This window comes from Staurois parvus, unplaced genomic scaffold (genome assembly GCF_062004578.1).
Source record: "Staurois parvus isolate SC_StPar_1 unplaced genomic scaffold, SC_StPar_1.0 ptg000096l, whole genome shotgun sequence".
Lineage (NCBI taxonomy): Eukaryota > Metazoa > Chordata > Amphibia > Anura > Ranidae > Staurois > Staurois parvus.
The window spans coordinates 2953980-2967704 of NW_028317892.1; the positions used below are offsets into that span (position 1 = coordinate 2953980).

The window sequence follows — 13725 nt, forward strand, 5'->3', positions numbered from 1 at the left end:
TAGATGTTATATATGTGTTTTAATTATTTGCAACATCTCTTAGCAATTTAATGAGCACTTCTCATTTTACTGTTTGAGGAAGGGTGAGGATTCACAAGAAACATCACACGTCTGTATACCTCTGCACCATTAATGAAACTCAAGATGTAAATGGACCCCATTATGATTACACCCTCTCACCCTGTGCAGAAATATTCCGGCACTAGGACAACAATCCAAGCACCAGCTGACGGAGACCGATCATCACTGGTCCACACACAGTTAACCCTTTACACACAAACGGTGGCTGCAACCATGTGTATTAATGGAAACATGTACCACTCACAGCATCTGCTTTTGAGTTTTTAAAATAAATGTCTGTATGACTTGCCACATCTAGACAGGAATTGGCAATACGGTAACTCCCTACAGGAGCAAATTTTCTTTTAGGTTCTAGCTACAGCATTCAGAGATTCAGCTTACAAAAGACAAAAAGCTACAGTAGAGAAAATGGGATTAAAAGTAAAAAATACTTACGAAGTTTGCTGGCTTTTTGGTTCCATGCAGAGTCTAATTTCCATTGCAGAGTAAGTCCGATCTGTTACAGTATATTATATATGCATACATAGTTCTCATACATGACTCTTAGCATTCTTTCATAGTTTCTTTGGTAAATGAGTGCTGCAGCTGCCAGTTGCATCAGCTTTTTGTTGACCCTCTAGTGCTCTGCTGTCTTTACCAACCTTTTCAACACAGATGAATCCTTAAAATAACTTTTTGGGCTTAGGGAACCCCTGCTAAAAATTAATATATCTACAATTCATGATACATTAGTGTGATGGTCAGTGGGAAGGCTCCCCTTACCCCTTACAGATAGCTATAAAAAAAAAATCAACAGTGTCAGTGGAGAGTTATCTGGGAGGCAGAAGTTGCTCATTGCTCAAGGAACTTACAGCAACCTCTGGAGGAACCCCAGGGTTCCATGGCACCCTGGTTGAGAAACTCTGCTCTACAGTCTAAGGAGTGTCCTGATGGGGTGTTGGAGATTTTTTTATACAGACACACCCTTAATGACAATTATCCTAAATACATTTAAATTTCCATCTGACAAGGTTTCACAAACTTACAACCAGCATATTATTGAACAGGATTACATTGCAATTTGAGAGAGACCAAATGTGATATGGATATTAATACTTAGGAGATCTAATGCATTTTATTGGCCTCCTGGACCTTGTAAGAACTGTTTGTCATCTTCCCATCAGTGCAATTATTTTTATTAAAGAAGCATTAAACCCAAGACAAAAAAGTAACATATTGCAGCTTTCCAAACATTGGATGTGGTACCTGCATTAGTTTTCTTTTAGGCTTTTTCCCTTTGTTTTCTCCTGGTGATCCAGACAGTAACACACTTCGTGTGTTAGAGTACCTCCACTCTGAATGAAGAAACACAGGGACACATGTGGACAGCATCATTGTCAGTCTGGGTGGAGGGGAGTGTTAGATGTACTAGCAGATTTAGATACACTAACAAATTGAAGCTGGTCTCCAGCTAACACTTTATAGGCAGTTAAATGAAACAGTTTTGTTTTTTTCCTTTTGAGGTGTTTTACATAAATAAATACAATATCATTGTAAGCATCCATGTCAGCAGTAGATGGTAAAAAGAGGAACTTTAAATCCTGACAAGAATACAGTTTGAGACGAAAAAGCAATCCTTTTAAAATTCTGACTTAAGTCTTAAGATGGATACTAATTCTAAGATGGAGGAACTTTGGCTCAGAGAGACAAAATGGCGGGACATCAAACTTAAGGGCTAATCCCTTCAAACCCCCTCTTAGGTCACACACGTGACCTTACACCTTAGTCACAGGTTGGTACCTGGGGCCCTTAGTAGGTAATCAGGGTTCCCCATATACCAAACCAGGTTTCAAATAAACTGACCAGTGGATTTTCTACTCCTGAGCTTTCAGCTAACTCTTCAAACAATATTTGGAGGCTTTGAAGGGCTCTAATAATACTTCCATCAGAAACAGTGTTATGGGGAATAAAAGTACAACTGCAGGAGTTAAACATTTTACATACTTTCCCTTTATCAGCTAATAACATATCAAAAGCAGTATGGTTCTACCAAACCTTTGTTAACTATAGCAAATGTAGTTAACCCAATCTACATTCCCGCTAAACTGTACCCATATAATACAGACAAATTCTGCAACAACATTACTATGTTCAAAGCAGGCAAAATTTCCTGATACTGGTTTAGAGACTTAAAAGTAAATTATGTAATCTGGTAACAGGGAATTTCTTAACCAAATCAGTACATTCTTTCTCAGTGATATTATCTTTGTACATTCTAATTAGGCAGGACATATTAGTTTCTTTTTCCTGAAAAAGGGAACCAGTCTCAATGCCTAATCTATCTTTTGATTGCATCGTTACTCCTGTATATTCCTAGCCTCCAGGGCGAGCTGCCTGCGGCATGGGCAGGGACTGTTAAAAGGAATTGGTGACGGTTGTTCTCTGAAAATACTTTTCCTGGCGGATTGGAAATGGTTAGTAACAAAACAATAGACAATGGGATCCATACAACTATTAAAACTACTCAAAGTTACTGTGATATGGTACACAATGAGGATGACATCCCGAGACACCTCACTGCGGACACAGAAAACCACTTGACTAAGGTATGGGAATGGGAGTGAAACAAACTGTGAAGATGACCAGCACCATTATGAGGAGCTGTACCGCCTTCACCCGTCTCTCTCGACTTTGGTTCATTTGTATTGACTTGGACAAAGTCCACATGATCCGCAGGGTGTAGAAAACAACAATCACCAAAGGAACAAAATACTCAAAAGCTGTCAGCATGAGTAGCTGGAAAAAGCAACAATGTTTGTGGTTAATCGTTGTGGTCAGTATGATGAAAGTTACAATCACAGCAAATATCCAAATCAAAACACAGATGCATTTGGCATAACTGGGATTTCTCCATCTGCGTGAGGCTTTGGCTTGCACAATGGCCAGGTAGCGATCAACACAGATGCAGGTCAGGAAAAGAATACTACAGTACATGTTCACAGAGTACGTAAAACTGTGAACAAAATAGCAGATATGACAGGTCTCTACATTACGGTAATACATAACAATTCGTGCTGGTAGAGAGAGACCCACTAAGAGGTCTGTCACTACCAAGTTAATGGTGTAAATAACAGAGGGTGTCCTTGCTTTGGTCTGAAAACAGAACACATAGAGGGCCAAACTGTTCAGTATTATGCCCATCAAAAAAATAGAAGAGTTAATAATTAGCAACGCCACCCAAAGGCCATAGAACCTTTGATGCAAGGCTTCACCTGGGTTGGCTTGTTGAGGAATTTGGAATTGTTTGTCATTCGCTACAGATTCATTCAGTTCAAGTTCTCTGGATGGGTTGAAGTTTCCAGGGCTGACGAAGCACTCCATGTGGTTCAGATCAATCTCTCAGGACTTCTCTGGCTGCTTCTTCTGTATCTGTGTCTTTGTCTTGCTTCTTAGGTGTATGGTTTACTCTTTTCACACATCTGGCATGGATCCAGGCCTTGGAATCCTCAGTCAGAACAGCGGTCCTAGTGACAGCGATCACGGAAACGAGTTGGTTCCTGTGAAAAAAAGAGAAAGGTGCGAGCAACATTTCTTTCAACTTTGTTCAAAATTTCAATAAACTTTCTCACATATTTTTCCTGAATCAATTCTAAATCCCCTCTTTCTACCATGAGTGGCTGTCTGGCCCAGGGAGTGGGAAAGAGCCTATCCATTAAAACCTCAAAAGGGGGGGGCAACCTGTCTTCTTAGAAGGAATCATCCTTATCTCTGTCAAAACTGCAGGCAGCACTCTCTTCCAGTTTGCATAGGTACTTCCAGTAGCTTTCCTAATTTTATCCTTGATAATCCTATTCATCCTTTTTACTCTACCTGAACTCTGGGGGACATCTCCACCTAGCGGCTAAACATATCCACAATTACCCAAAAAATATTCCTGTCCTTTTCCTACCTTTGGCATGTGTGTAAAATCTACCTGTGGGCGGATAAAAAATGTTAATGTCTTGCCTTGTGAGGATTGTTCCTTATGTATGTAATGCATCTAGACACATATGATTTTACCATAAAGGGGGGGCCAGGGATGAAAAAATCCAGCAGTTCACATGTAACCTGCCATCCCCTGTGACCTATCCCATAATACTGTGAGCTGTGACCTACCCCATGAAACTGTAAGATGAACAGAGGTGCACTAGCTTCTGGAATACATGGTCTCCCTTCTTGTGACACAAAGTCCAGTTAGTGGATCTTTGGTCACACTAGCTGCATTCCACTTAATATCTTTAGAGGTAGCAAATGTCTGTAAATACTGCAATATTTGATCTAACAGTGACATTTAAAATTGGAGCAGGATCTAAAGTGGAAGGAATATATTTTATTCTCAACTTGGGGTTTAACAACAGTATAACCGCATATTCACTAAGTGATGGTGTGTAAGGTGGTCTCATGTCCAAGAGTAAATGACATAGCCATTTGAATCACCATCACAAATGATAGCAAACTTCTGAGACACACAGGCATGCCTTGAACCTTCACCAGAACCATTTTTGAGAAAAAAAAACAAAACAAAAGGGCGGAGTGTACCTCCATGCTCCTGGGCCAGGACCCCTGCCATAGTTTTACAATTTTCCCTAGCATACAGATGAAACATTTGATCATATGCGGGCAGACCAAGACCAGGGGCTATTACCATAGCATTTTTCAGATACACAAAAGTATTACACATTTCAATTGACCATTTCACAAGATCTGACATTTCTGAACCTGTGGTTTGTCTCAAAATACTGTCATAGTAGGAACAGTCAGGTATCCATTGGCGGCAGCAACCAATCATGCCAAGAAAGGTAAGCATGTCTTTCTTGGTCAATGGGCGGGGCAGACCCATAAGAGCCGCAGCTCTCTTGTGACTGAATTTCCTATCACCTTTTGTGAGGATAAAACCAAGGTATTCAACAGTTTCTTAACACCATTATAACTTTTCTTAGACACTTTATGATCACATATACATAACCAGTTCATGAGATCTACACTGTCCACCTGGCTGGCTGTCCGCACTGAACCCAAACTAAACCATGGCTAGGAGTTCATGGCTTGGGGCTTGAAGGACAACAATATAATCCTGGAGAAATTCACTCCAGATAAAACTTTTACTTCTAAAGTTAAAGGCAAAAATTAGCCATGTCTCCTTAACAACAGGAATTTGCAAAAAAAAAAAAATTTGTCAAATCAATCACTGTAAAAAAAAACAACTCGGCATCAGGTGGGATGGAGGAAATGAGTATTGGTACATCAGGTACTATTGGCACAATGAGAGTTACAAGATCATTTATAGCCCTCAGGTCCTGCACAAATCTGTAAGAACCGTCTGGCTTCTCAACTAGATTTATTGGGCTGTTGTATGGTGAAATCACCTTTCCAAGGATTCTTGCCTTGAAACAAATGCTCCACCATGGGCACTATTCTTTCCTCCTTTACTTCAAACAAAGGGCATTATTTATAAAACAAGGTGTGGCCTTGTATTGGAGTGCAGGAAATGAATCCCACATCCAAGGAACTTTTCTGCTCAAACTTTATCATAGACTGTTCCAGCAGAGAGTGAGGGATCATCTTTCAATAAACACTGTCATAACAGGGATAGTTGGTATCCCGGCAGATTGAGCCACAATACCTCCTTTCCCAGAGTTTTAGATTAATGCTAAGCTTTCCCAAGAGATCTCTTTTTAACAAATCAACTGGACAATTGGGTATGATTTTGAATAAATGCTCTAGCAGCAAAAAAAAACTGAAAAAGGCGGTGTTTTAAAAATTTCGGTGGGTATCCCATCTGTTCTTATAGAGAATCTTCCACTTCTTCAGCGAATTCTCTCCACATACCCGCCTACCCCCCCAAAACAGCTCTACATTGCCCCTTCACTTCTCCCCTCTCCCCACTACGGCACTCACCACCTCCTCCTGCTACTCCACTCCCCCGTCGACCCACGTGCCACCACTACCAGACCCACACGCTCCTACACTTCCCATCCCCATGCCACCTTCCTCACTCTTCTCCTTCTCCTATCTGCTGGGGACATCTCCCCGAACCCTGGCCCCTCGCCACCTCACCCCTCCTCTAGGGACCCCCCTGCTCCCGCCAGCTGCCATAACCCCCTCAACCTCATATCTGTGCCCCTTCTCCCCGCATCCATCCCCCCTCTCTCGGTTGCACTCCTGAACGCCCGCTCGGTCTGCAACAAACTTACTGCCATCCATGACCTCTTCATCTCCCGCTCCCTTAACCTCCTAGCCATCACCGAAACCTGGGTACAGGCCACTGACTCCACCTCCCCTGCGGCACTCTCCTATGGATCGCAGTGATCTACAGGCCGCCCGGATCCATACCCCGCTTCCTGGATGACTTCGCTGCCTGGCTTCCCTTCTTCCTCTCCTCTGAGCTACCAACCATCATCCTCGGGGACTTCAATATCCCCATCAACGACAACAGCCTGGCTACTTCCCAACTCCTCCACCTAACCTCCTCCCTCGCGCTCACACAGCACACTCAATCCTCCACCCACATCATTGGGAACACCCTGGACCTCGTCTTCTCCCACCTCTGTACCCTCAACCAGTTCTCTAACACCCCCTTCCCTCTCTCCGACCACCACCTCCTCACATTCTCCATCTCCCCTTCCCCTAACTCCCCCCCCCCCAGAGCGCCAAACCATCACCAGCCGCAACCTCCGCAACCTGAACCCGGCCCCCCTCCACTCAGCTGCCGACCGCTTACACGACAGCATCCTTCCACTGTCATGTCCTGACCTAGCCACTAACACGTACAACGACTCACTATCAGCTACCCTAGACTCTCTGGCACCCCTAACCACACGCTACATCAAACCCAGACCGCTCCAACCATGGCAGAACGACCACACTAAATGCCTCAAACGTCGCAGTCGCGCGCTAGAGAGACTATGGCGCAAAACCAGGTCCCCCCGTTCATTCTCCCTCTACAAATCTGCCTTCCTCACTTACACCTCCTCCCTCCACGCCGCCAAGCAGGCTTACTTCGTAAACCTGATTAACACCCTCTCCTCCTGCCCTCGCCGACTCTTCTCCACCTTCAACTCCCTGCTCTCCCCCCCCCTCCTCCACTCAGTACCTCACTCACCGCCCACGAAATTGCCACTCATTTCCATAACAAAATTGATGTAATCCGTCAGGACATAGTCAACTCGCAATCTACCTCCCCACCTAGCCTCCCCCCCCCTATCTCCCCCTTATCTCTTCCCTCCTCTGACCTCGCAACCGCACTGCCCCCCTCCACACCCAAGACCCCGCTTACCGTAACCCCACCAGCTCTGCACTCCTTCAGCCCTACTACCACTGAGGAAGTCACCAGGGTCTTCTCAGAAGCCCGCCTCACTACCTGCCCCCTGGACCCTATCCCCTCTCGACTCCTCCAGTCACCCCCCTCTTCCCTCATCTGCTCCCTCACCCACATCTTCAATCTCTCCCTCTCTACCGGCGTATTCCCCTCCCCCCTAAAGCATGCGCACATCACCCCCATACTCAAAAAGCCCTCCCTGGACCCCTCTGACCCAAACAACCTCAGACCCATCTCCCTGCTGCCACTCACTTCCAAACTCCTGGAGCGCTTAGTCTACAACCGCCTAAGCGCCCACCTAACTGACAACAACCTCCTTGATCCACTACAGTCCGGCTTCCGTCCCCTACACTCCACTGAAACCGCCCTCCTCAAAATCACCAACGACCTACTAACCGCCAAAGCCAAAGGCGACTACTCTGTCCTCCTCCTCCTGGACCTCTCGGCGGCCTTCGACACAGTTGACCACCCCCTCCTCCTTAATAAACTACTCTCCCTTGGCATCAGAGACACCGCTCTCTCCTGGTTCTCCTCGTACCTATCCCGACGCTCCTTCAGTGTCACCTACAATGGTGCCACCTCCCCCTCACTCCCCCTCTCTGTTGGGGTCCCCCAGGGCTCTGTCCTTGGACCCCTTCTCTTCTCCATCTACACCTCCTCCCTTGGCAAACTCATACACTCCCACGGCTTCAACTACCATCTCTATGCTGATGACACTCAAATTTACCTCTCCACCCCTCACCTCACCTCCACTTTCTCCGCCCGCATCACTCACCTCCTAAACGACATCTCTGACTGGATGTCGCTCCATTTCCTCAAACTCAACCTCTCCAAAACCGAGCTTCTCGTTTTCCCTCCTGCCCGTGCCCCCCCCCCATCCTATCCATCACTACTAACATCACCACCATCAATCCCGCCCCGCAAGCCAAAGTCCTTGGAGTCATTCTGGACTCTAACCTCTCCTTCCAACCTCATGTCAAATCACTCACAAACACATGCAGACTCCACCTCCGCAATATCGCCAAAATACGCTCCTTCCTTACCCCAGACACCACTAAACTACTTGTGCACTCCCTGATTATCTCACGCCTTGACTACTGCAACTCCCTCCTCACCGGCCTACCCCAGTGCAGGCTCTCCCCGCTTCAGACCATCCTCAACTCAGCGGCTAGACTCATCCACCTCACCACCCGCTCCACCTCTGCCACCCCCCTCTGCCTCTCCCTCCACTGGCTCCCTATCGCCCAACGTATCAAATTCAAACTACTCACTCTGACCTACAAAGCCATTCACAACACTGCCCCTAACTACCTCACCAACCTGATTCCCAAGTACCACCCTACCCGTACCCTTCGCTCTTCACAGGACCTCCTTCTATCTTGCTCCCTGGTCTCCTCCTCACACGCACGTCTGCAAGACTTCTCCAGGTCCTCCCCCATCCTCTGGAACTCACTACCCCAATCCATCAGACTGTCACCTTCCCTCCTCACCTTCAGGCGCTCCCTGAAAACCCACCTCTTCAGGGAAGCCTACCCCACCCTCACCTAACTGCTGCTCTCCTTCATTCCTCCTACCACTCCATCCCCCACAGCCACTTCCTCCTGTACCACTACCCCCTCCCTCCTAGACTGTAAGCTCGAAAGAGTAGGGCCCTATAACCCCTCGTGTGCTGTTTGTAGTTGCTGTAATGTTTCATGTATTGTCCCCCCCTCTATTGTACAGCGCTGAGCAAACCCTTTGGCGCTATATAAACTCAATGTAATGTAATGTAATGTAATAACATACTGTTTCAGGTGGTGAACTCAGGATGTCTGTTACATCCAAACCATCACTCACCCTTAATATCAGGGAGCCTGAACCAGAGGATTCTTCAACAAGTGAATCCTCTTCTTCAATAGTTGGAATGACAGAAATTTCCCCTGCTGCTTCATGTGTGGCAGGAGTTTGAACTACACTCTGAGAATCCTCGGGAGTTTGAACTGTAAAAGGCTGTGTGGCAGAAATTTGAACTGCACTAGTTATCTGGTGTGTCTGTGCAGGTATTAAGACTGGTGATGCGGGAGGTGCAGTGGGAATGGGATTCTGGGCTGCATAATGTCTGGTTAGGAAATCAATAATCTCCTCTGTAAGAGTGGGATAACCATACGGTGGAGGGAATAACATGAGAGGGTGTATGGGTCTGTCTATTTCTGACTCTAATGCATGTATCCTTGCTACATCTATATTCCTAACTTCAGCTTTCTTTTGTCTCTTATTTTTCCTATAAAACCAAAGCGGAGCAAACATCACCCAATTTTGTCCACCTCTGGCCATATATTTCGGGTCCCACATAGGATCTCCCTCATACCATGGAAAAGCCTGTTTTTCTCCCAGACAGAGTCCCCTGACCATATCCATATGAAAAGCATCATTATCACCATTATGGGGAAATGGATCCACACTGCCCATTACTTCACTCCATTCTGCTAATTTATCTACCCAGGGATGAATTAAAGAATAATCTGTCCCACAGATACGGGCTACATAATCTTTACACGTTTCACCAACATTTGGGAGAGGGGGCTTATTCCTACTCTGACTTCTCCTCATATCTTACACTTGAATATATCTGTATCACAAATTTGTCCTATAGGCTGTAATGACAATTTATCCTATAAAAATGCCTGGACCTAAGATACTTTCTCTAGTCTTTCTCTAGTGACTGACAAAAGTGAAGATTATAACCTGGGTGTACAATACTTTCTAATAATATTCTGCCAACCTTTTCTAACTTACAACACAATCTAAACAAAACATTTACATAGGCACCCAACTCAGCGTTGACACCTCACCCAGATTATCAACCAATAAGGTTTAGCTGAAGGGGTGGAGCATGTCACACTGAAATTGACAATACCTTCAGTAACCGCTGGCCCATACACTTACCACCTGGGCACTTGTGTCACACAAACAAATTATCTTATACTTCTATACGATAGGAAGATAAGCAAAGAATTGCAGGGCAAAACTGATCAACCCTGGACTTTTTCCTGGTTTCTTTCTTCAAAGAAACACTTTTCAGTCTCTTCTCATAAGAGACTTTGCAGTTCCCAAAACTGCTTTGGTCTTTTCCAAAAGACCTTGTGCTCCCCACAGCACTCTGCGCCTGGCCACTGGCGTCTTATGACGCGAGGTCCAGTGCTACCATAGGGCATGAAATTTTTATCAGAGTCTTACCGGCAAGAGACTATTTGGCAGAATGACAAAAAATCTTACTTACCGAAGGGTGATTATCTCATCCCGGACACGAGCCCCCAATTGAAAGGAATTGACTCTCGTTCCTCTCTAGCTACTGACCCCCGTCAGTCCCTGGCATCGATCAGTTTTTTACCCCTCAGATCTGGAGTTCACCCGAGACACAGGAATTGCAGACAGACACAAGGTGGTATCTCAGAACGAACTAAGTTTATTCTTCCATGTTTAAACTTATATATGAAACTTAAAACAATGCATAGAAATATAAGAACCAATCAATTGACAGGTATGAATTAACCAATCAAGATATTATATACGTCAGTCACGCCCAATCATTTGGCATTCATGTAAATTTTATTAAGTGCGTCAAGCATGAACTTTTGTTCAGTATAGAAAGTAGACAATTTCCCTATTTAATATTGGCTATACTTATTAATACTCTTGCGACAGGATATATCCAACCGCAGGCTTTCAGTCTTGTGCTAGCTAAAGGAAAAAGGGGAAGTTACACCTGAAGAAAAAAGAGGAACTTTAACTCCTGACAAGAATACAGTTTGAGACGAAAAAGCAATCCTTTTAAAATTCTGACTTAAGTCTTAAGATGGATACTAATTCTAAGATGGAGGAGCTTTGGCTCAGAGAGACAAAATGGCGGGACATCAAACTTAAGGGCTAATCCCTTCAAGCAGTAGATGGTTTATCTCAACTCTGTAACAGCTACATCTGCAGAACAGCTTGCTCTATTGAAAAACAACAAACATATTGGTCAGATTGCCAGGTGAAAATAAAAGAGAGAAAGCCTAAGAAAAGAAAACTAATGCAGCCATTACATTTAAGAATTAGTAAGCTGCAATATAAAAATGTTTGCTTTTGGGTTTAATACTGCTTTAACCACTTACCAACCGCCCTATAGCAGAAATACTGCTATAGGGTGGCACGGGTGCGCAAAATCACATATACATACGTGATTTTGCATTTTTGGGTAAGGGCGCGCACACCATTCGCAACCGCGGCTGTCAATCACCGGGCTCCGGCCGGTAATTACTCAATAATACCCGAGCATCTTCGACAGGGAGGAAGACTGTTTTGTTTACTTAGCTCAGCTTGCTTACTGTCAGCTCTGGCACACTGCTCGGGATGGCTGTGCTGTGTAGTTACAGTTAAGCACACACACCCCACCTCCTAGTAAAACACTCCCTACATATAGTTAACTCTTTGATCACCTCTCATGTTAACCCCTTCCTGCCCAGTGCCATTAGTACAGTGTCAGTGCTTTTATTTAGCACTGATCACTGTATTGGTGTTACTGGGGATGTCAGTGACAGCAAGTTAGTTCCCCCAATGTCAGAATGTCCGCCGCAGTCCCCCTATAAGTCACTGATCGCCGCCATTACTAGTAGAAAAAAAATCCCATTATCCATTTGTAAACAGTATAATTTTCACGTAAATCTATTAATTTGCACGTATTGGGATTTTTTTTAGCAAAGACATGTCAGAAAATACATTTTGTCCTAAATTTATGGCAAAATTTGATTTTTTTTATTTTTTTACTGGACTTGTTCAATAGCAAAAAGTACAAAATATAGTTTTTTTTTCTCAAAAAGGTCAGTTTTTTTTTATAGCGCAAAAAATAAAAAAACGCACAAGTGATCAAATACCACCAAAAGAAAGCTCAATTCGTGGCACAAAAAGGACGTAAATTTAATTTGGGTGCAGTGTTGCGTGACCGCGCAATTGTCAGTTAAAATAACGTAGTGCCGTAATGCAAAAAATTGCCTGGTCAGGAAGGGGGGTAAATCCTCAGAAGGGCAAGTGGTAAAGGTAACTTCATAACTTCATCAGGAGTATTTTGAAGACCATGATAACGAAGATTTTATTACATCTCTGCTTTGCTTAACCATTAGCCGCCCGGCCAATGGCCGTTTGGCGGCTTCAATTGTGTCCCTGCATTCCGGGTGCACGCCATTTGGCGTGTCCCCGCACATGCGCCGTTTGCGCTAATGCAGAGCGGCGCAGCAGTGCGATCTGTCAGCGGCCGTGCACCTCGGACACGGCCGATGACAGATCCGAGTACCGGCTCCCGTTGCTGGTACCATGTGACCTGCTGTGACCAATCAGATATATAACTAGCTAGATATATCAAAGGTTCGTCCAGAGATACTACATCCAACAAAGACAGGGTAACAACCAGGTATTACACATCTAACGACCCAACTCCAGTTCTACCAAGGGGTATCTATACATGTTGACAGTGTTCTTACTGTCCTTGGTTTTTAGTAGGCACATGTTTTCAGTTACCTAATGGTGAAAACTTTAACCCACAGTTCCACGCTGACTGTGGCACTCAGGGGGCTGTGTATCTTATGCTCTGTGATTGCGGAGCATACAATGTAGGCAACACCATTCGACAGTTCAGGCAGAGGATACGTGATCATATATATTATTCATCTAATGCTAGGATGCTTACCCAAATGAGCCACTACTTGGGACTACACCACAAGTTTGATACTTCTCATGTAAAATTTATTGTATTGGAGGAAGTTAAGAAGGACCCACGTGGCGGCAATTAAGATAGGAAGATTTTGTGCAAGGAAACCTTTTGGATCAAATGATTAAATGCCACACAGACATCTGGCATTAGGGAAATGGTATCTTACAAATGCTTATTGTAACAAAATCAAGTGTTTAGAATATCCCTGAATGGGAAAACACTGGGTAAAGGGGCTTGAATTAGCCTATGATGCCCTGGGGGATTTTATGCAGTTAAACACTTGTTATAATGACAGTGTATATACTTGCACTCTCTTCTGTCTATTGTATGGGTTAGTGATATAAAAGTGTGGGACCTTGTCTCATAGGATGTCTATGATTATGTAATGCAAACGAGTCCATTATGTGAATATATGTATTATGATATTATTATGGGATTGCCATCTATGATTTAATAGTTTTGTTATATTTGCATTTTGAGTGTTGTATATGTTTTTGGGCTTTATTATAGGGCTTGGTCTCTGTTAGATTGATAGTGGGTTAGTCCTTGCAGACGTGCGGCCAGTAGGCCATGGTTGATGGTA

General features: G+C 44.4%; 1 pseudogene; it reads right to left on the reverse strand.

Annotated features, from left to right (window-relative positions):
* Window positions 1-2417: 2417 nt before the first annotated feature.
* On the reverse strand, window positions 2418-3499 carry LOC149467948 (G protein-coupled receptor 20-like; annotated as a pseudogene).
* Window positions 3500-13725: the final 10226 nt, after the last annotated feature.